The following is a 23,537-nucleotide window of genomic DNA, read 5'->3' as shown; positions in this document are numbered from 1 at the left end:
AAGCCCAAGTTTCTAAAATCTTCCGAATTCTGCTTTTGATAAAAAAAACTCAATCAAACCACATCCGAATGACCTGAAATTTTTCACACACATCCCAAATGACACAATGGAACTACTGCAACTCTCGGTATTCCTTTCCATCCCTCGGATAAATATCTCGCTTTCGAACCAGAAACTTCAAAAATTCAACCTTCGGCATTTCAAGCCTAAATTATCTACGGACCTCCAAAATACAATCTGAACACACTTCTAACCCCAAAATCACCCAACGGAGCTGACGGAACCATTGATTTTCCATTCTGAGGTCGTCTTCACACTATTCTGACTACGATCAATTTTCTAACACTTAAGCTCTCATTTTGGGACTAAGTGTCCCATAACTCTCCGAACATAAAACCGAACATCCCGGCAAATCAAAATAGTAGAAATAAACTCGGGGAAAGCAGTTAATAGGGGATTGGGGCGTAAATTCTTGAGATGACCGGCCGGGTCGTCACATCCTCCTACACTTAAACTTTCATTCATCCTCAAACGAGCATAGAGACATACCTGAAGTAGTGAGAAGATGAGGGTAACGACTGTGCATATCCTACTCGGTCTCCCAGGTCGCCTCCTCGACCGGCTGGCCCCGCCATTGGACCTTCACTGATGCAATGTTCTTTGACCTCAGCTTTCTAACATGCCTGCCCAATATTGCCACTGGCTCCTCAATATAAGATAGATCCTTGTCCAACTAGACTGAACTGAAATCCAACACGTGCGATGGATCTCCGTGATACCTCCAGAGCATCGAAACATGAAGCACCGGATGAACTCCTACCAAGTTGGGAGGTAAGGCAAGCTCATAAGCAACCTCCCCAACATGCCTCAATATCTCAAAAGGGCCAATAAACCTCGGAATCAACTTCCCCTTCTTCCAGAATCTCATAACACCCTTCATAGGCAAAACCCGAAGCAGAACCCGCTCTCCAACCATATAGGAAATGTTACGAACCTTTCGGTCCGCGTAACTCTTCTGTCTGGACTGGGCTGTATGAAGTCTATCCTGAATCACCTTAACTTTCTCCAAAGCATCCTGAACCAAATCTATGCCCAATAGTCTAGCCTCACCCAGCTCAAACCAACCCACCGAAGATCTACACTGCCTACCATATAAAGCCTCATGCGGTGCCATCTGAATGCTAGACTGGTAACTGTTGTTGTAAGCAAACTCCGCCAATGGCAAGAACTGATCCCAAGACCCTCCAAACTCAATCACACACGCACGGAGCATATTCTCAAGAATCTCAATAGTTCGCTCGGACTGTCCGTCCGTCTGAGGGTGAAAAGTTGTACTCAACTCTACCCAAGTACCCAACTCACGCTGAATGGCCCTCCAAAACCGTGATATGAACTGAGTACCTCTATCCGAAATTATGGAAACTAGAATACCATGCAAACAAACAATCTCTCAGATATAATCTCCGCCAACCGCTCCGAAGAATAAGTAGTACACATAGGAATGAAATGAGAAAACTTGGTCAGCCGATCCACAATCACCCAAATAGCATCAAACTTCTTCAAAGTCCGTGGGAGTCCAACTACAAAGTCCATGGTGATCCGCTCCCACATCCACTCCGGAATCTCTATCTGCTGAAGCAACCCACCCAGCCTCTGGTGCTTATACTTCACCTACTGACAGTTGAGGAACCGAGCTACAAATCCAACTATATCTTTCTTCATCCGCCTCCACCAATAGTACTGCCTCAAATCCTGATACATCTTCACGACACCCAGATGAATGGAATTCCGCGAGCTATGGGCATCCTCTAGAATCAACTCTCAAAGCCCATCGACATTGGGTACTCTGACCCTACATCCTCAATACCGCATCATCACCAATAGTCGCATCCCTAGCATCACCATGCTGAACATTGTCCTTGAGGACAAGCAAATGAGGGTCATCATACTGTCGCTCCCTGATACGATCAAATAACGAAGACCGAGAAACCACGCAAGCTAGAACCCGACTGGGCTCCGAAAGATCCAATCTCACAAACTGGCTGGCTAAAGCCTGAACATCCATCGCCATAGGCCTCTCTGATGCTGGTAAATAAACCAAACTCCCCAAACTCTCTGCTCGGTGACTCAAAGCATCGGCCACCACATTGGCCTTGCCCGAGTGATACAAAATAGTGATATCACAGTCCTTCAGAAACTCCAACCATCTCCTCTAGCGCAAATTTAGATCATTTTGCTTGAACAAATGCTGCAAGCTCCGATGGTCAATATAAATCTCACAGGGAATCCCGTATAAATAGTGGTGCCAAATCTTCAGGGTGTGAATAATGGCAGCCAACTCAAGGTCGTGAATAGGGTAATTCTTCTCATGTATCTTCAACTATCTAGACGCATAGGCAATCACCCTACCATCCTGCATCAACACCGCTCTGAGTCTAACCCTCGAGGCATCACAATAGACCATATAAGACCCCGAACCTGTAGGTAGTATTAAAATTGGGGTTGTGGTCAAAGCTGCCTTGAGCTTCTGAAAGCTCGCCTCACACTCATTCGCCCATTAAAATGGAGCACCCTTCTAGGTCAACCTGGTCAAAGGGGCTGCAATCGATGAAAACCATTCCACAAAGCGACGGTAATAACCCGCCAAACCAAGGAAACTACAGATCTCTTTAGTTAAGGATGGTCTGGGCCAACTCTGCACGACATCTATCTTCTTCGGATCTACCTGAATACCTTCACTCGATACCATGTGGCCTAAGAATGCCACTAAATCCAACCAAAACTCACATTTCGAGAATTTAGCATATAGCTTCTTCTCTCTCAAAGTCTAAAGCACGATCCTCAGGTGCTGCTTATGATCTTCCCGACTTCAGGAATACACCAGAATATCATCAATAAAGGCAATGATGAACGAGCCAAGATACGGCCGGAACACACTGTGCATCAGATGCATAAAGGCTGTTGGGGCATTGGTCAACCCAAATGACATCTTGTAATGACCATACCGAGTCCTGAAAGCAGTCTTCGAGATATCGGGCTCCTGAATCTTCAACTGATGGTAACCTAAGCGCAAATCAATCTTATAAAACACCCGCCCGCCGTGAAGCTGGTCAAATAGATGATCGATACGAGGCAACGGATAACGGTTCTTCACTGTAACCTTGTTCAACTGGCGGTAATCAATACACATACGCATAGAACCAACATTTTTCTTTACAAACAAGACAGGAGCACCCCAAGATGAAACACGGGGTCGAATAAAACCCTTATCAAGCAATTACTGCAACTGATCCTTCAACTCCTTCAAGGAGCCATACGATACAGAGGAATAGAAATGGGCTGAGTCCCCGACAGTAGATCAATGCCAAAATCAATATCTCTGTCAGGCGATATGCCTAGAAGATCAGTTGGAAACACATCGGAAAAATCCCGTACTACTGGAACTGAATCAACTAAAGGGGTATCAATACTGACAACTATTACATAAGCTAAATATGTGTCACACCCCTTCTCAACCATACATTGAGCTCTAAGGAAAGAAATAACTATACTGGGAGTGTAATCTAAAGTACCCCTCCACTCAACACGCAGTACACCTGGCATAGCCAACATCACTGTTTTGGCGTGACAATCAAGAATAGCATAATGGGGTGACAACAAGTCCATGCCCAAGATAATATCAAAGTCAAACATACTGAGTAACAATAAATCGGCTCTAGTCTCAAAACCAGTAAGAGCAACCAAACACGACTGATAAACACAGTCCACAATGAGAGAATCTCCCACATGTGTAGAAACATAAACAGGGGAACTCAAAGAATCCCAAGGTACACCAAAATACGAAGCAAAATAAGAAGACACATAAGAGTAAGTAGATCCTGGATCGAATAGAATCGATGTATCTCTATGGAAAACCAATATAATACTTGTAATGACAGAATCAGAGGTAATAGCCTCGGTACAGGCAGGAAGGGCATAGTATCTGGCTTGACGTCCCCCTCGAGGGCGACCTCTACCTCCCCGACCTCCACATCTAGCTGGCTGAGCAGGTGGGGTAGCAACTGGAGCTATAACCATGGCCTGTGAACTCTGCAGGGCACATTGTGGCTAAGACGTCTATGGAGGCGCACTCCTCCCAAGTCTAGGGCAATCCCTCACCACATGGCGTGTGTCACCACACTCAAAACAAGCCCTGGGAGGACATGGCGGCTATGACTGGCTCAAGCCAGGTCTACTAGACTGACCTCTGAAAGCACCCCGCATAGGAGGCGCGCTAGATACCGGTGGTGCATATAAGGATCATGAGGTCTAGGAGGATCTAGGGCACTACTGGCTGCTAGAAGAGCTGAATGAACAGGGCAACTCTTATAACCCCTACCATGACGACTTGCAGTTAGGGTACGAGCACCAGAATAATGGCCCGACTCTCGAGACCTCTTGGCCTCCCTCTCCTCTCTCTCCCTAGCATGCATACCCTCAATCCTCCTAGCAATTCTCACCACCTGCTGATAAGAAATATCCTTCTCCAACTCACAAGCCATGCTAGATTTGATGTTAGGAATAAGGCCCTCAATAAATAGGTGAACTCTCTCGCGAACAGTAGAAACCAAGGCTGGTGCATGCCTAGACAAACTGGTGTAACTGACAGCATACTCTGAAATAGTCATAGCGCCCTAGTGCAAATGCTCAAACTCTGCGCGCCATGCGTCCCTAAGGCTCTAAGGAACATACTCCCTCAGGAACAGATCTGAAAAATTGAGCCCAAGTCAGTGAAGCAGCCTCATCTGAACTATCTAACTCATAGGTGCGCACCACTCATAGGCGGCTCCTCGAAGCTGGAAGGTAGTGAAAGAAACCCCGCTCAATCCTGAGATACCCATGGTACGGAGAATGCGGTAACACTCATCAATAAATCCCAGAGCATCCTCCGATGCTAGACCACTGAATACAGGAAGCTTGTACTTCTTGAACCTTTCAAGCCTTAACTGCTCATCCTTGAAAGCCACTGCCCTGTCCTCGGGCTGAACTGGCACTACAGGCGGCACAGGAATAATCTTAGGGACCTGATCAACATGCACTCGCTACTCAGGAGTGCGGGCGGCGGGAGTCTGTGCTCCTCCCCCGGCCTGAGATGTAGCTGCAGCAAGGGGAATCAACCCTGCCTGAGCCAAGCTAGTGTACATGCTCATGAACTATGCAAAAGTCTCCTGAAGAGATGGAGTAGTAGTAGCAGTAGGCGTGTCAGGTGCCTGAACTCTGGTTGGATCTGTTGGTAGTACCTCGACGGCAGCTCGCATAGGTTCTCTGGCTGCATCCCGTGCGCGTCTTCGGTCTCTACCCCAGCCCCGGCCTCTGACAGCAGTAGTAGGGGATGCGGGTGCCTAATCATCCAAGTAGCACGTGTCCTCACCATCTGTGAGAGAATAGAAGACATAAGTTTAGAATTGTGAAGTCAAAATATCACACAACAAGGAAATCAAATGAAGTGGAATTTTCATAACAGTTACATAGCCTCTCGTAGATAAGTACAGACGTCTCCGTACCAATCAGTGAGACTATAATAAACCGGCTTGTGATCCATGACTCCTATACACCTAGAGCTCTGATACCAACTTGTCACGACCACGATTCACCCTCCGTGAACCAGCGTGACGGCACCTAGTCTCTACGACTAGGTAAGCCTAAACTTGTAGAAGATAACCAAAACTTGCAGAAAATAACCAAAACTTGCAGAAGTAAAACAATTTAAAATAGAAATAAGGCAATAATAGTGTTAAATGTGCCGCTCGGCATGCACCATATTCATATAGATCTGAAAACCAATATCTATATCACAAGCTAAGAAAAAGAAATACTACATAGCTCTAACTCCGGAATTTGTCTAATAAGAACAGAAAGTACTGAAGGGCTAAATACAAAAAGGCAGGAATAGAAAGGGACTCCTCAGTCTGCAGACACGACAGATGTACCTCAAAGTCTCTAAGTAGTCGCCTCCCTCAAAGATGGTAGGTCTGAGTAGGAGTACCTGGACATACACATGAAAAATATGCGCAAAAGGGGCATGAGTAAACCACAACGGTACTCAGTAAGTGCCAAGCCTAACCTCAGTTGGGTAGTGACGAGGAAGGTCAGGGCCCTACTAAGATAAAATAAAGAATATGAGACATGACAGTATAAGATAAGTAGAACAGTTGAAAATCTACAATAAGAATCTACACAGAAAAATAAGGAATACAATAACGGAAACAGAAATAATGGCAAACACCAGGAAGTACCACTCATAACAAGGATGATAACCGGGGATCTCTCAGTATCCCGAGTATCTATTAGTACCCTCAACATATACCAGGGATCTCTTGGTATCCCGAGGATCTCTCGGTATCCTCAATATATGTTAGGGATCTCTTGGTATCCTCAATATTTGCTAGGGATCTATTGGTATCCCGAGGATCTCTCGGTATCCTCAATGTATGCTAGGGATCTCTTGGTATCCCGAGGATCTCTTAGTATACTAAATATACGTGCCAAGGATCTCTTGGTATCTTGCACCTCAGTCCAGATCATAAATACATACAAGGGATCTCCCGGGATGCCGTCATGTAGTCCCAAAGTAAAAACACACAACAGCAACACAAGAATACCCAATTAAGCTAAATTTCATACCAAGTAAACAGTTAATCCTAGCCTAACATACTTCACGTAATACAAGTAAGCAGTTTAAGCAAATAGGCAATTAAGTCAACTAAATATGCTTTTCTAAACTAGCAACAAGCTAAATTCACAAGTAGAATAAAACAGGAAAAGAACTTAACTGAAATACTTAAGGAAAAATCAGATTATCAACAATTAGCTCAAGTACGCACTCGTCACCTCACGTACAAGACATTTCAATTATCAAATATATCATATCCTAAGGGGAAGGTCCCCCACACAAGGTTAGACAAGCCACTTACCTTGAACCGGCTCAAAGTCAACCCGAAACCATGCTTTTGCCACGAGTACTCGACTCCAAATGGCCCAAATCTATTCAATTCAATCTCATAATGTAAATAACACTTCAAATAACTGATTCTACAAATAAATTCTATGTTGATACACGAAATTATATAAAATGTCCAAAATGCCCCTTGAGCCCAGGTCTCGGAATCGGCTGAAATTTACATTTCAAAAACCTCGTACTCTCACGAGTCAATACATAACAAGAACACAGAAATCAGAGTCCAAATGACCCCTCAAATCCTCATTTAAAGGCCTCTTAAACTCAAGCCCTAATTAACCATTTTTTCCAAATTTCTCACAACTAATTAGGACTTTAATCACACAAAAACGAGTTATGAAGTCATGGATATTACCTCCAAGTAATTCCCCTTTGTTTTCCTCAAAAATCTCTCTGAAAATCTTCAAACCCTGATGAAAATGGTGAAAGAATCCCTCAAATTCACGAAGGAAACTATTTATATGTTCTGAACAACGATTTCCGCATTTGCGACCCTGGGACCACATCTGCGGTCCCACGTCTGCGGAAACTACTTCGCATCTGTGACTTTCATTAAATGACTAGAAACCACATCTGCAATCACCCTTTCGCAGATGCACTATCGCTTCTGCGGTATTCCTTTTACATCTGCGGAACCTGAAGAAAGGACCAAAATTCACTTCTGCGATCTCCTTAGCCGCTTCTGCAGTCTGCAAACCGCAGATGCGAAAATACCAGAAGCAGCAAAAACACATCAGCTGCAACATTTCCTTAACTTCTCGTTAACCATCTGAAATCACCCCGAGGCCCTCGGGACCTTAACCAAAGGCATCAACATATCCTAAAACCTTATTCAAACTTATACCAATCTTCAAAACACCTCAAACAACATCAAAACACATCGGATTCAAGCCTAAGTTTCTAAAATCTTTCGAATTCTGCTTTTGATCAAAAACTCAACCAAACCACGTCTGAATGACCTGAAATTTTTCACACACATTCCAAATGACACAACGGAACTACTACAACTCTCGGAATTCCATTCCAACCCTCAGATAAAAATCTCGCTATCGAACCGGAAACTTCAAAAATTCAACCTTCGGCATTTCAAGCTTACATTAGCTATGGACCTTCAAAATACAATCTGAACATGCTCCTAACCCCAAAATCACCCAACAGAGCTGACAGAACCATCGGATTTCCATTCCAAGACCGTTTTCATACTGTTCCGACTACAGTCAACTTTCCAACAGTTAAGTTCTCATTTAGGGACTAAGTGTCCCAAAACTCTCCCAACTTAAAACCGAACATCCCGACAAATCAAAATAGCAGAAATAAACTTGGGGAATGCAGTTAATAGGGTATCGGAACATAAATTCTTAAGACGGCCGACCGGGTCGTCACATCAAGGATCTTAAGAAGAGGGATCATCAACTTTCCTACCTGCACCCGCATGCATGAAATGCAAGCCCCAGGAAATAGGGCGTCAGTACGAATAATGTACTGAGTATGTAAAGCATGAAAATTAGTACATAAAAGACATAGATGAAACATGGAATGAAGAAATTCATCTGTAAGTTTGAATAACTTTGTAAATTTTGAAACATTTATAATGTCATGCACATATATATAAATGTCGTGCCATGCATGGGTATAGATGTACATAACATCATCAAGCCTCCAAGGGCATCCCATCATGTCATCTCGGCCACTCTGGGTAACATCATCAATATATACCAACTGATCAGGTGGTGGTGCGTATATAACACCGTAACCTTTTTCTCGTATTCCATATAAATATAATATACATATATACGTGTATATAATGCCATCTGGTCATGGGTCAATGTATATGTATAAATGCATGAAATGCATAAGAAATACGTTAATAAGATTTTCTGGGAATGCCATAAAACTCAATATGGCTTTCTGATAAACTTTATCAAATACGTATTTTTTTGAGACCCATGAACAGATGATAGAATAATAAGACTTGTGAGAAAATAAGAATATACACATCTCTAGCATTTTTACGAATAGAGTAGTTTATAGAAGTTGTGCATTTGCTCGTTTCGTTTGTGTCGTATAGATCATGCCAAAAGAAAGAAGGGATGGCCTTAACATACATGGAGTAAAGAAAAATTCGTATAATATTCTTGAAAAAGATTGCACTGTACTCCTTTAGAACCGCAAAATATTACGTTGCTATGGTTCTAATAATTCTCGTTGGAATTGTTTGGTTGCAAGAATTTCATTGGAAGCTTTTTCAGATGGAGTTTAGCTTATGTTCTTGAAGTACTTTGAACTTAGGAAGAAAGATATATGATTCTTACTTTTTTATTCTCTGTCCAAATGAACCAAACTTTTTATAACATTGAATGTTTTACACATTAATGATGTATTCACTTTAGGTAGCCACCTAAGCTCATATGACTACTTAGTCATATGTCTTAATCGTGGCCTACTGTCATATGGGGGGGTGGGGTGGGGGGGGGATTTTAAATCTTTATCAACTAATTTATTAATTAATTAGGTAATTTTCTGTTACCTAATAATTAACCAATTACCCGCATAATTAAGAATTGCCTCAAATTACTTAAATTACTACTCATTTTTAATACCCTTTACGTACCCTACAATCGTGGTCATGGGGTACCTTGTATGGCTCTAGTCGCTAAATACCAGGTATTATGGCTCGGACCGTAATTTATCTCAAATTGACAACCTTCAATGAAACTCATTTTCTTAGATTCATTTACCCTTTATCATTCACGGCACTTACTTATCGCTTGTTGTAAATAGCATAAATACGTTAACCTTAAGATAATTTTATCCCTGAGTCTACGTCAATTAACTGAAGATGAAACTGTAACGTATGAAAATGCGGTACGTAACATAATCCCAATATTTAACTTTACTTAAAATTAACGCATTTGATAAATAACGGATTTTTAAGGCATGTAAAACGGTAACAACTAGAAGAAGTCATAATTATAGAAATACAATCCAAAAATCAAGTCTACTAATATGTGCCAAGATCTAGTGTTACAAGTGTGTGGGCAACTAGCAGAATATAAAAGATGACTATCCTACTGTCTGAAATAGAATAGATAGATACAACAAAAGAGAAACTCCGGCATGCTGCTGAATGGCTCAGATGGGGGCAGCTCACGGTGAGGTCTCAGTCCAAGATCAAGTATGCGCGCCGGGCGGGCAACTAGATGCACCTGCCTCAGATCCTGTATAATTAAGTACAGAAACATAGTATGAGTACATAAATTATATGTACCTAGTAAGTATCTAGTCTAACCTCGAAGAAGTAGTAACGAGGGGTCGACTTGACACTTACTAGGGCCAACAATAATATAATTAAAGTGTTATGCTAAGCATGGATATCATGAACAATATTGACAGTTTAATAACAGGAAGTGATAAGTTCTTCTTTCATAAATGAGATTTTAAATTTCAGTCATATCATTTAACCACTTACATTCCAAGGCATTTAGGCAGTGTAAATCATAGAGAAATTCCAAATAATTAACATGCGCAATTATATCGAGGTCGTACGGCCCGATCCAACATCATATTAAAATGTGCACTGCTAAAGGGTCGAATGACGCGAACCATAGATTCACCTATTTACTACCGAGGCGCTCGACCCGATTCACAAATAATAATTTTTTTTCAAGAAAGCACACATTTCTCATTTACAATCAAGTATTTAATATATATCCTCAAGTAAGTGAGTATAACCTTCTATAATTATTTTACCAATTTTCAGCATGACTTAAGTGATTATAATAGCAAGTAAGGACGCAAGCATTTTAAATATAGCGTGATACAGGTCCTAAACTACCCGGACAATAACATGATAGTAGCTACGTACGACCTCTCGTCACCATGTACGTACGTATCCCCCACAGATAGGTACAAATATTTATTTAATTCACCTATGGGGTTAATTCCCTCTTACAAGGTTAGAAAGAAGACTTACCTCGTCTCAAAGCCTACTTCCCAATTCAAGAACACGTTCAAACCTCCAAATTTGACGAGAAATGACTTAAAACTAGTCAAACATTACATAAACTAATCAATCTATGCTCAAACGTTTACAATTCCACCATTTAAGTGATTTTCCGACCTAAATTACAAGATTCCTAAAATTCACCCCCGAGCCCACATGATCGGATTCCGGAAATTTTTAAAGGAAGTTGTTACCCATAACCTTAGAAACATAAATATATGATTTCTACTAAATTCCATAACAAATTTCGTGGATAAATCTCATTTTTATCAAAACCTTAGGTTTTCATCTAAACCCATGATTTTCACTAATTTACATGTTATAATCTACCCATAAACTATGTATTTAACTCACACTGTATAGAATTTACTTACCTAAAAGTGCTAAGTCGAAATCCCCTCTTTGAGAGCTCCCCAATCGCCCAAATATGTACAGAATGGGAGAAAAATGCCTAACTCCCCGATTAAATGAAGGCCACTGCCTCCAGCTTTTTTGCACCTGCGGATCCACTTCTACGGACCAGGGGTCCGCTTCTGCAGATATGGGTGGGCCGGCTGGGGTCGCTTCTACGGATGGGCTCTCACTTTTGCGGTCCCATTTTTGCAAAAAAGGAATTGCATATGCGAAACCTGGGATCCTCTCCTTGGTCCACATCTGCGAGGCGTTGACCGCTCCTACGAGCTCGCACCTGCGGCTGACCAACCGCAGGTGCGGTTATGAAAGCACTTGGAGCTTCAGCTCTTGCCCCAAACTTTCAACTTGTTTTGAGCCTCGTCTGATTGACGCTCGGGGACTCTAGAGCCCCGCCCGAGCGTACCAACAAGTTTGGAATCATAAGACGGACTTGCTTGAACTCTCAGAATACCCGAAACAACATCAAAAGTAAAAATCACACCCTAAAACAATTGAATCAAACTTAAGAACTTCAAGTTCTTCAATTTACTCTAATGCGCAGAAACGTACGCATACTACTCGGAATGATACCAAATTTTTCTTGAAAGTCTTAAATGACACTACGGAACTATTTCCAATTTCAAAATTTCGTTTGGACCTCGATATCACCAAAAATCACTCCAAACTAAATTTAAAGAACTTCTAAAAGTCTTCAAGAACCAACTTTCACTATTAGGTGCTAAAATGCTCCCGGGACATTCAAAACCCGATTTGAACCTAAGTCCAAAATCATCATACGAACTTGTTGGAATCTTCAAATCCTGATTCCGATGTCGTTTACTCAAAATGTTGACCGAAGTCATACTTGACTTTTTATGCCAACCTTAAGGAACCAAGTGTTCCGATTTTAATCCAAACTCTTCCAAATCTCGAACCAACTATCCCCGCAAGTTATAAATCAGTAAAAGCAAGTATGAGAAGTATTATTTATGGGAACGGGGTTTTAGAAAGCAAAACGACCAGTCAGGTCGTTATACATAACATGTGCATACACATTATTGGGAGCACTTCCAGGGGCATTTAACTCAGGATACACCTTAGCAAGTTCATTCATTTCTTTCTTTTAGAAAGAAAAGGTAATACAATAAAAGTTAATAAAAAAGTAATTTATATTCATAAAGAATTAGAATTTACCATAGTTTCATCAGCTATCTCATTTACTGGTTGTTTTTTCTTTCTCGTATATGTTTCTTTTAACACCTCGATACGACTTGGTTTTACACCATTCTTCTTTGTCATCTATTTAAATAGTAAAAAATGTGTTGCAAATATATTTAGGAAAATAAGTATTGATATATAAATTACAACAAGCTTATAGTGAACATGGCATACATTATCTATAATTTAAGAATGACTTTTTCTTCCTGATGTGTGTGGCATAATCAACTTCCTTCGACTTTATTTGTTCCTCTCGCTTTTTTCCTAGAAAAGTTACACATAATATTATATATTAGAGATAATTCATGGCCAGATAATTTTTAAAAGAAAAAGATAAAAAGTAAGAAGAATGACAGAGGAAAAGCATAAAATATTTAAAGGAAAAAGTATGATTGATAAGTACGGATTTTAACGAGTTTCATGCTCCTTTTGCCTATTCTTTGATTATAAATTATTACAAAATAGTCCCAAAAGGCTCATAAGTTGTGCTTGATTGCAGGTTTGATCGACAAAGTGACGAAATGTCAAAGATCGGCTCAAAAGGAGTGAAACCTGCTCAAGTATCAAAGACAAAATAACCTGAGGGAAAACAAGCCTAGTGCGGACCGCACAAAGTCGAATGCGGCCGCACTAGGTGATTCAGAGAGATGGCAAAACCAGGATTCAGGCAACACAACCACAATGCACATTGCGCGATCCGCGGTGAAGGTTCAGTGGCTACACTACCTTTTTGTGCGGTCCGCGGAAGAGAGATTCAGAGAGATGAAAAATGCCAAAGTTCAAGCAATGCGGTCCGCGGTCATGATTGTGCGGACCGCTCCAGCTGCCTCCGCAGTCGCGGTCAGCGGAGCCCAAGTTTAGAGAGCCCAGAATTGAGGTCCAAGAGCCTAGTGCGGCCGCAGTCCATTTTATGCAGCCCGCACTGACCCCGCAGGGTTATTTTTGTCCAGTTTTTCCAGCCTAGTATAAATAGAACATTTTACCATTTTTAGGTTATCTGATATATCTAGAACTGAGCTGCGCTCCTGGGATTCTCATCTGTATCCATTTTTGGCATCTTAGCTTCAAATTAACGATAGATTCTTGTATTTAAATTTACATTTAATTAATATGCTTGTTCTTCATCTATTTCTCTATTTTCTCCTTCAAGCATGAGTAGCTAAACCCATTAGCTAGGGTTGTGGCTCAACTCTAGTGTGGATAATTGATAGGTGTTGCCATCTATTGTTAGATTGACTATGGGTGTTTGTTATTTGGGACAATTTTATGGTTTAATCTATGAATTGGTGGTTGCGAACACTGGTTGTGGTAAGTTGACTTGACTCTTCTTGAGAAAAAGAGCCTAAGTCTCCAAAATTGACCCAACAAGGAACTAGGATAGACTCAAGAGAATTGATAGTCCTAATTAAAGGATTAAACCTCGAGAGAGTAATTACCTAACTTGAACCCTAGTTGCTTGAGCTAATTTGCCTATCCATTTTGTCTCAAGAGAGTCAATTGGGCAAAACCACTCTCTCTACCGAGAGGTGTGAGAGTGGGTAAAATTGTGCAACGATTATAGCATAAGCCCCAATTATGTCAATCGAACCTTAGTAACAGCTACCCGTCAATTAGCCACCTAGGTAATGTCACGACCCTAGTGCACTTTTTCCCATTAGATACAACTTAGCAATTATCTCGTAGCATAATCTAGTTTCAATTAATAGTTTGATAATAGTAGTTTATAATCAAAAACCCAAAAAAGTATGGAAGTGACATTTGGAACAATTACACAACTCTAGTCTAGATAGATACTCGACTCCATTCCTAGCTCTCTGTGGAAATCGATCCCGACCCTCATATCGGGTAAAAGCTATTGCGACCCTCTCTTCCTACTTTTTAGTAGTGTGGAGTTGGCAGCGATCACTTTTTGGCGCTGTTGCCGGGGAGCTAACAACTTTGGTTATCTATTTAGTTAGTTTCGTGTATTGTTCTTCTTTCCTTCTTTATTACTTACTTGTTTGTGTCATTACTCAGGTACCAACATGGATTTAAACAACGGTAATGATCCTCTTGGAAACGTGATAGCGGTGGAGGAGGTAGATGATCTTGAGCAAGATGAGGTGCCTCTTGCACCTCAAGGTCAACGGAGAGGCCGGAATGCCAATTCTAATCCAATTGACAATATTCCAGACCCTCCCCCGGTTCCTCTAAGAGTGGCTCCCAGAGTATTACCGAACCAAGGCTACGCAAGTTCTATTATCCCACCCCGAATCTGGGCGGGCAATGTTCCGATAACCAATGTGATGTTGACCTTACTTGAGCAGCGTGGGTACTTCACGGGCTCTGCAAATCAAAATTCCTCCAAACATCTCAAGGGGTTCGTAGATACATGTCAGGGGAGCAAACATATGAATGTATCTGAGGATGCGTTGAGATTGAGACTTTTCCCGTTCTCACTTCAGGGAAAGGCATTGGATTGGCTCGAGAGACTCCCCAACCATTCCATCACAACTTGGGATGAGTTGGCGGATAAGTTTATTGCCAAATTCTTCTCTCCTAGTCATATGGCGGCACTTCGAGATGAAATATTAGCCTTCAAGCAAGAGCCAATGGAACCTTTGCATGAGATTTGGGAGCGGTATAGAACGATGGTGAAGGAGTGCCCAAATAATGATATGACCGAGGCCATGATCCAACAAACTTTCTACCAGGGCATAAATACTACAAATCAATGCATTGTTAACCAATTGGTCGGGGGCAATTTTATGAAGCTTTCTTATGAGGGGCATGTGATGTACTTGATAAAATGGCGGACACTTCTTCAGCATGGCAGAGTAGAGCAAATGTGCCTCAAGGTGACCCTACAGTTATCCATTTGCACAAGGAATTACATGATCACGGGCAAGCGATAGCTGAGCTTACTACTACGATGAATCAATTGGATAAGGCACAGATGCAACAAGTTCAGAATCCTCGCCAAATGAATGCCATGGAGGGTGTTAGTATACTTGTCAACAAGAGAAGGCAAAAGAGGCAACAAAATCAAGGAAATTCTGAGCAATTTGTTGATGAATATGATGGGTGTCAAAATGATGGTTATGATGACCAAAGTGAAGAGTACAATATGTTAACAACTTTCAAAGCAATAGAGGCAACTTTTCAAACCAACAATGGCGACCCCAAGGAAATTGGTGCAATCAACAACAAAGTGGTGGCAATTGGAACAACAACCAAAACAACAATTGGGGTAATCAGAACAACAACCAAGACAATTGAAATGGAAATAAAAACAAATGGGGCAACAAAAACAATCAAGGTGGGTGGAACAACAATGGAAACCAAGGCATCCGGGGGCAAGGATTTCAAAGGCCCCCAATGTACCAACAACCGAACAATCCACTCCCTTTCCCTTCTCAAGGTCCTAGTTCTTCTGGTAATGATATGGGTAGAATTGAAATGATGTTCGAGTAGATGATGAAGAGGAATGTGGATTCAGATGCACAGTTAGCTTCTCATAACACCTCTATCCGAAACTTGGAGGTGCAATTAGGCCAAATCTCTCAGTCATTAAATACTCGCCCAAATGGTGCTCTACCAAGTGATATGGTAGTGAACCCAAAGGGTGGGAACAATCATGTTATGACGATCACAACAAGAAGTGGGAGAGGCGGTGATGTTAATACCTCTAAGCAAAAACAAGTCATGGATGATGATGTTGAGTTGCAAGATGACGAAGTCCCTTTGGTAGTTGAAGATGTGGTTGATGAAAATATGAACAATGAAGTGAGGATTGATATTCAAGAAGTCGAGGTGGAAACCCAAAATGATGTGAACCCGTGAAGGGATCACATAATTGACATGTAGGAGCTGGTTGTGCCAAAAACCAAGGCTCCTTTGCCAAGACCACCTCCACCTTATCCTCAAAGCTCGCGAAGCAGAATAATGATAATCAGTTTAAAAAGTTCATTGACAAGATGAAGAGCTTATCTATTAATGTGCCTCTGGTGGAGGCACTTGAACAAATGCCAGGTTATGCAAAATTCATGAAAGACTTGGTTACAAAGAAGCATTCTATGGACTGTAAAACTATAAAGATGACTCACCAAGTTAGTGCTATAGTGCATTCAATGGCCCCGAAGCTTGAAGATCCCGGTTCTTTCACCATTCCTTGCACCATTGGGAGTGCGGATTTTGCCAAAGCTCTTTGTGACTTGGGAGCTAGTATCAATTTGATGCCCTACTCGGCTTTGGTTATCGGGCAACCTAGGCCAACTTCAATGAGACTTCAAATGGCAGATCGATCGATGAAGCGACCTTTGGGCATTATTGATGATGTGCATGTCTGGGTGGAGAAATTCATATTGCCAGCCGACTTTGTTATTTTAGATTATGAAGTGGACTACGAGGTTCCTATTATCTTGGGAAAACCATTCCTTGCAACGGGGAAGGCATTGGTTGATGTTGAAGCGGGTGAGCTCACTTTCCGAGTGGGAGATGAAAAGGTCATTTTCCACGTTTGCAAATCTATGAAGCAACCCAATAGCACCGAGGTGTGCTCATTTGTAGACCTTGTCACAGCTGTGATTGTGGATGACACCAGTGATATGATCAATGTGGAATATCCTCTTGAAGCAGTGCTCTTAAGCATGGATGTCAATGATGATGCTAGTAGAGTGGAGTGCGTGAATGCCATACATGGGATGGGCTCTTATTCTTATGAGCCAAGAAAATTATCTTTGGATCTTGAAAATCGGAAAACTCCACCAACAAAGCCATCAATTGAGGAGCCACCGGTGTTGGAGTTGAAACCACTTCCTCCACACCTCAGGTATGAATTCTTAGGCTCAAGTTCTACTTTACCAGTTATTCTTTCTTCTTGCCTTACTAACATGCAGGTTGAGGCCACTTTGGCAGTGCTTCAAAAGCGAAAAAGGGCAATTGGATGGACTCTAACTGACATTCAGGGAATAAGCCCTGCATTTTGCATGCACAAAATCATCTTGGAGGAGGATGCAAATCCTTCCTTGGAGCATCAAAGAATATTAAATGAGGCGATTCAAGAAGTGGTGAAGAAAGAGGTTATCAAGTGGTTAGACGCCGGTGTGGTTTATCCTATTTCTGACAGTTCTTGGACTTCTCCGGTGCAATGTGTGCCAAAGAAGGGTGGTATGACTGTGGTGACCAATGACAACAATGAACTCATTCCTACTCGCACGGTCACCTGGTGGAGAGTATGTATGGATTATTGGAAGCTAAACAAGGTGACCCGAAAAGATCATTTCCCATTGCCATTCCTTGACCAAATGCTAGATCGTCTTGTGGGGCGTGCTTTCAATTGCTTTTTGGATGGTTACTCAGGGTACAATCAAATTTTAATTGCCCCGGAGGACCAAGAGAAGACAACTTTTACATGTCCTTATGGCACATTCGCTTTCTCTCGAATGTCGTTCGGATTGTGTAATGCTCCGGCGACCTTCCAACGTTGCATGATGGCTATTTTCACCGACATGGTGGAAGATATCTTGGAGGTTTTCATGGGTGATTTCAGCATGGTTGGGGATTCTTTTGATGAGTGTCTGAAAAATTTGGATAGAGTATTGGTCCGGTGTGATGACACCAACCTTGTTCTCAATTGGGAAAAGTATCATTTCATGGTAGAAGAGGGTATAGTTTTGGGTCACAAAATCTCGAAGCAAGGAATTGAAGTGGATAAATCCAAGATAGAGGTGATTTCGAGGCTTCCTACCCCTACTTCTATCAAAGGGGTGAGGAGTTTTCTTGGGCACATAGGTTTTTACCGGAGGTTCATAAATGATTTTTCTAAGGTGGTACACCCTTTGTGCAAGTTGCTAGAGAAAGATGCGAAGTTCTTGTTCGATGAGAGTTGTATGCAAGCATTCGAGCATCTCAAGTTCAAGTTGACTTCTACCCCCATCATTACCACACCAAATTGGAGCTTACATTTCGAGCTCATGTGTGATGCTAGTGATGTTGCGGTTGGGGCTGTTTTGGGCCAAAGGATCAACAAGATATTTCATCCGGTGCACTACGCAAGCAAGACCATGAATGAGGCTCAAAGGAACTATATAGTCACCGAGAAAGAGTTGTTGGATATTGTGTTTGCTATGGAAAAGTTTTGACCTTACCTTATGGGGGCCAAAGTTATAGTTCACACCGATCATGCCACCCTTAGGTACTTAATGACAAAGAAAGACTCCAAGGCAAGATTGATTAGATGGGTGCTACTACTCCAAGAGTTTGATCTAGAAATTGTGGACCGGAAAGGTAGTGAGTATCATGTGGCGGACCACTTGTCCCGTTTGGATGAGTAGGGGAGGCCTTGTGATAGCCTTGAGATCAATGATTCATTTCCCGACGAACAACTCCTTGTGGTGTCAATGAAGGCCATGGTTTGACGATGTTGCCAATTACCTTGTGACCGGAATAATCCCGTATGAGCTCTCTTCTAACCAAAGGACGAAGCTCAAGCGGGATAGTTTGGATTTCTATTGGGATGCGCCATACCTGTTCAAGATTTGCACGAATGGTGTGATTCGTAGATGTGTTCCGGAGGAAGAACAATTGAGTATCTTAGAGGCTTGTCATTCTTCACCCTATGGTGGCCATCATGGTGGGGTGAGGATCGCCTCGAAAGTGCTTAGTTGTGGATTCTATTGGCCGACCTTGTTCAAAGATGCGGGCGATTTTGTCAAGAGATGTGACGAATGCCAAAGAGCGGGCAAAATTTCAAAAAGGGATAAGATGCTTCTCAATACAATTCTAGAAGTGGATATCTTTGATGTTTGGGGCATCAATTTCATGGGTCCATTTGTTATCTCTTGTGGGAACACTTACATTCTCGTGGCGGTTGATTATGTCTCGAAATGGGTTGAAGTCATGGCTTTGCCTAACAATGAAGCCCGGAGTGTTGTGGCATTTCTTAAAAAGAGCATCTTCACAGGGTTTGGCACTCCTTGTGCGATTATCAGTGATGGGGGTCTCACTTTTGCAACAAGGCTTTCGACACATTGCTTTCGAAGTACGGTGTCAATCATAAGGTTTCTACCCTCTATCATCCTCATGCTAGTAGTCAAGTGGAAGTCTCCAACTGATAAATTAAGAGCATCTTGTCAAAAACTGTCAATGCCAATAGGACCGATTGGTCGAAAAGTTGGATGACGCTCTATGGGCTTATCGGACGGCTTACAAAACTCCGATTGGTATGTCTCTGTATCGGTTGGTGTTTGGAAAAGCTTGTCATCTTCCGGTTTAGAGAACAAGGCCATGTAGGCTTTGAGGAAGTTGAATTGGAATGGGATGTTGTTGTAAATCTTCGTGTTGAACAACTCAATGAGCTCCATGAGTTTAGATTCCATGCCTACTCAAGTGCATCCTTGTATAAGGACAAAATAAAGTACCTTCAAGACAAATATGCTCGGGGTAAGGAGTTCAAGGTTGGAGATATGGTTCTCTTGTTCAATTCCCGGTTATGTCTGTTTCCGGATAAGCTCAAGTCAAAGTGGATGGGCCATTTGAAGTGGTGATTGTGACCCCATTTGGTGCTCTTGATCTAAGGAACAAAAATGGTGAAGTTTTCAGAGTTAATGGCACCGAGTCAAGAATTACCTTGGGAAGTTTGATGACAGCCACATGGTGGCGCTTCTTCATCTAAAGTGATGTAATGGTAACATGCATCGTGCTGCGACGTTAAATCAGGCGCTTCTTGGGAGGCAACTCATGTCTTTTTCTTCTTGTTTTCCTTGATTTTCTTTGTAGTTTAGGTTTTATTTTTGGGACCAATTGGTTGTGAGATGTTGCAGGGATTGTGTTGATACAGTGCAAAACATGATGAACAAATTGAATAGTCTCTGAAGTTGCCAGTGCGGCCACATTGCACTTTGTGCGGCCCGCACTGGTATGAACCAAGTGAGGAACTCTCTGAAATTTACCACCGCGGACGCATTCCATTTAGTGCGGACCGCGGTGGACCTCCACGATCGTGGTCTGTTTTGTGCGGACCGCGGAGGTTACCTTCTCAAGCTTCTTCTGAACAAACCCAGCACGGTCCGCGGTCCGTTTTGTGCGGCCGCGCTGGTAGGTAAGACTGGGTCCCATATGTTTTTCTATAAAGAGACCACAGGGGTCACCGGTTACCCTTTTGGAAAAATTGATTCTTAGAGACCTAAAAATTACTATTCATCTTCCCTCTTCTTCGTGCTAGCTTGTTTGCATTGTGTTTCTTCACTTCTTCTCAATATCTGGCAACAATTCAACCACTTCTTGCTATTTTAATTATTTAATTTCATTTTATGTCCTTTTCTATTAACTGTGTAATCCCCCCTGTAATTCTTCAATTTTGATGTTAGTTTAGTTTAACTGTTAAGTTTTGTTTGCCTGAGGAGTATTATTAACTCGGTAAATTGAGTAGGGACAAAGTTAGGTGAAAACTCAAACAAAAAGGCAAAACCCATGAACCCTACCTCAGTGTCTTGACTAAGCACCCTCCGCGGACTGTGGTCCCTGTTGTGCGGTCCGTGGTGCTCTAATGCGGTCTGTTGTACCACTTTGTGCAGACCGCGGTGCTTATGTTCAAAAAGATAGGCATGTTGCCCAGCGCGGACGCACTACATTTTGTACGGTCCGTGCTGGCCCACCATGGCTGCGATGCTACTTTATATGGGCCGCGATGGTTAGATTCAGAGAAGTGGATTTTTAGAACTTTCCACAATGCGGACCGCGGTGCCCCCAGTGCGGCCGCACTCCTTTTTGTGCGATGTGCGATCCGCGATGCACTGTGTCTGCAACATTTTCTGTAACTTTTGGGCTTCTGTTCTTCAATTCATTTTCCACAACTGATTCACTGTTTGTGTTGATACTAACAAATCTAGATATTTGTGCTTGCAGACAATGGTCAAACAAAGAGGTTAAGGCGCAAAACAACACAGCTGAGGTGATTCCTCCCGGGGAGGCAAGGGCAAGAATATGATTCGACGCACTCCCCAAGTGAGATAAAGTATTAAAAGGATGCGGAAAGCAATTAAAGCTGCTAATAGAGCTTGTGACCAGTCGGGGAGTGAGTACATGCCTTCCTAGGATATTTCCTCTGATTTTGTGCCCAAATATGTCCCTGACTGGCCCAGGAGAATGAGATTGACTGATGATACTCCTCCACCCACACCTACTGCCCAAGAAGCAGATCATGTCTCCACTAAATCGTCTGAGGGCTCAGTAGCCGGCAGTGGCGAGTACTCCACCTCCCCCACAGCTTCATTATCCGGGGAGGGTGTAGGCGTAGGTGATGAGAGAGATGAGGAGGTACCTGGGGGTGGTGTGCCTCAGGTTGGGGGTGTTGACCGGACTATAAATCCCGCAGTCTGGGAGGATAGATTTGTTAGCCAGGTGGCATGCCACAAGTTTAGGGAATGGTGGCCACTATGGAAGTTGATTCTTGAGAGGAGTTTTATTGACAGAGACCTGCTGCCCCTACACCTTAATATGCATAGACAGTTTTGAGCTTGAGTGAGTTGGGAGCATTTTCGGGATAATTGTGTGAAGGCGAATGAGCACATGGTCAAGGAGTTCTATAGCAATGTGGCCCACATCTTGAAGGGAACTAAAGTGACCAAAGTGCGAAACAAAAATGTGGCATTTACAGGGAAGGCACTAAATGAATACCTGGGTTTCAATGAAGAAGATGAGTCCCTTTGCAATGAAAAGTTGGCAATGGGCGAGGAGGTTCATCTGTGGTTAGCTTCATACCTGTCAATCCTGGGTACTCTTCCAGAGTGGTTGATAGCAGGGGCCAAAATCCTTCGGAGGACCTTTAACTTTGAGGCTAGGGGGTGGTTGACTTTTGTGTGCAGTCGGCTTGACCCCACTACCCATGATCAGACTATTCCACTTGCTCGGCTGTTCTTATTGCATCTATTATGGTGGGATACCCTATCAACGTGAGCAATGTGATGTCCCGCATCATTTTTTTAGTGGGGGTTGAGCATGACCGGAACTACCCTTTTCCCAACTATGAATTGGGGTAAGTGTTCTCTACTCATTTTTTGTTATATTTCATGAATCTATCTTTGATTTAGCTTTTGGTTGTATTTCTAGGACCTGGAGGTGAAGAAGAGACCTTTTGACATTAAGGTCAAACCTGTGGCTCCGTTTTTGTGATATAGTTTAAAGGGGTCAGACAACCCCAAGGACAAGAATTACAAGCCGCCTGCCCCTGCCCCAACTGGCCAGTCTGAAAAGTCGGTTGCGGTAGAGCCCTCCACTGAGCCTGCCTCCATAGTTGTTGACATGCCTCCCAGACCTTCCACTACTGTTGGTCCCTCTACTTCAGCTGGCCTGGGGATTCCATCTTCCCGGGCCCATCCTATCACTTCCCACCAGCTAAGACAGACACTTCATATCTTGAACAACTGGACGTCAGCTGCATCATCCAAGTTGTCCACCTTGAATTCTACCATTGCGGCTCAGTCGGCACCGCAGCCAGCACAAATTCCACAGTCAATTGAGGATACATTGAAGAAGATCCTGGAGAACCAGGAAAGGATCATCAGTACTCAGGGTGCCTTGGCTAAGGCAGTGGATTCACATGGCAAGTCCCTAAAGGAGCTTGCTAGGGAGCACAAGAAGCTGCACAAAACACGGGCTTCCAGGGAGTCTGTGAAGGAGCTTAGAGCGGATGTGGACAAACTGAAGTCAGACCAGCTGCCTTTAGATTTGCTATTTGAGGATCCAGCTCCAGCAGTAGAGCCACAGCAGGAGCAGACACCGAGGCTTCCAAAGAAGAATAGGAAGCTCCCTAATGCAGATGAGGCGATCATCCATCTGGCGGACCCACTGGAGGCTTCCTCCAGTCAGCCATAGGATGTTCCTGATATTCAGCCCATCCAGGTCCAGGCCCTAGTCCCAGCAGCTGAGCAGTAGGAGACCGGGAAC

At 42.7% G+C, this 23,537-nt stretch overlaps 1 pseudogene; it reads right to left on the bottom strand.

Moving 5' to 3' along the window:
* Positions 1-23,537, bottom strand: part of LOC138877995 (uncharacterized) — a 42,848-nt pseudogene that overhangs the window by 5,298 nt on the left and 14,013 nt on the right.

Source organism: Nicotiana sylvestris, chromosome 9 (assembly GCF_000393655.2).
Source record: "Nicotiana sylvestris chromosome 9, ASM39365v2, whole genome shotgun sequence".
In the NCBI taxonomy this organism is placed as follows: domain Eukaryota; kingdom Viridiplantae; phylum Streptophyta; class Magnoliopsida; order Solanales; family Solanaceae; genus Nicotiana; species Nicotiana sylvestris.
This window is presented reverse-complemented; position numbering and strand designations above follow the sequence as displayed.